We start from the raw sequence: 1,539 nt of genomic DNA, 5'->3' as shown, positions 1-1,539 counted from the left end.
AGAGCTTGAATTTAAAAAAACTTCCAGAAACTTCTCCATTCCATTTCCTGCATGTTGACCAATCGGGCAAAATTCTAAAAGCGGAATAGAATCTACTGTCGAAAGCTGAGTAAAATGCCCGTGGCGCCTGCTATTATAAAGAAAATGTTTTTAGGCTAGCAACTACCGTCCCTGAAAAAAAACCGAACATTTACGGAAGAGACTAACTACGGGTAGGCTTGCGCGACAAAACAAAACAAAACAAAACAAAACAAAAAACGCAAAAATTCGAGATTCCAGTCCAATATCTATGCGTGAAACTATAAGTGCCTCCTCGTCGCTGCGCTCCTGCGGGGGCAATTATACGCTCGTATAACCACGGACGATTTTCGCGGGTTTTCTTTGGATTACGTCATATATCTTTGTCTTTGTGTCCTTTAGCTTCACAGTTTGAATTTTTTCTTTATTTTCTTATAAGCATATACTTTATAAGAATCAAATCAATAACTCTTGATAAACGGTGATATACCCTTCGGTAATTAGTTCTTACAAAGTAAACAAGGGATGGCGCACAATATGAGCATATTTATTTTTCTTATAAGCATATACTTTATAAGAATCAAGTCAATAGCTCTTGATAGATGGTGATATACCTTTCGGTAATTAGTTCTTACAAAGTAAACAAGGGATGGCGCACAATATGATCATATTTATTTTTCTTATAAGCATACACTTTATAAGAATCAAATCAATAACTCTTGATAAACGGTGATATACCCTTCGGTAATTAGTTCTTACAAAGTAAACAAGGGATGGCGCACAATATGAGTATATTTATTTTTCTTATAAGCATATACTTTATAAGAATCAAGTCAATAACTCTTGATAGATAGATGGTGATATACCTTTCGGTAATTAGTTCTTACAAAGTAGGTAAGGGATGGCGCACAATATGATCATATTTATTTTTCTTATAAGCATACAGTATACTTTATAAGAATCAAATCAACAACTCTTGATAGACTGTGATATACCTTTCGGTAATTAGTTCTTACAAAGTAAATAAGGGATGGCGCACAATATGATCATATTTATTTTTCTTATAAGCATATAATTTATAAGAATCAAACCAATAACTCTTAATAAACTGTGTTATACCCTTTGGTAATTAGTTCTTACAAAGTAAACAAGAGATGGCAGGCAATATGAGCATATTTATTTTTCTTATAAGCATACACTTTATAAGAATCAAATCAATAACTCTTGATAGACTGTGATATACCCTTCGATAATTAGTTCTTACAAAGTAAATAAGGGATGGCGCACAATATGATCATATTTATTTTTCTTATAAGCATATACTTTATAAGAATCAAATCAACAACTCTTGATAGACTGTGATATACCTTTCGGTAATTAGTTCTTACAAAGTAAATAAGGGATGGCGCACAATATGATCATATTTATTTTTCTTATAAGCATATACTTTATAAGAATCAAATCAACAACTCTTGATAGACTGTGATATACCTTTCGGTAATTAGTTCTTACAAAGTAAAT

The sequence above is a fragment of the Clytia hemisphaerica genome, unplaced genomic scaffold (assembly GCF_902728285.1).
Source record: "Clytia hemisphaerica strain Z4C2 unplaced genomic scaffold, Clytia hemisphaerica genome assembly, whole genome shotgun sequence".
Classification (NCBI taxonomy): domain Eukaryota; kingdom Metazoa; phylum Cnidaria; class Hydrozoa; order Leptothecata; family Clytiidae; genus Clytia; species Clytia hemisphaerica.
This window is presented reverse-complemented; position numbering follows the sequence as displayed.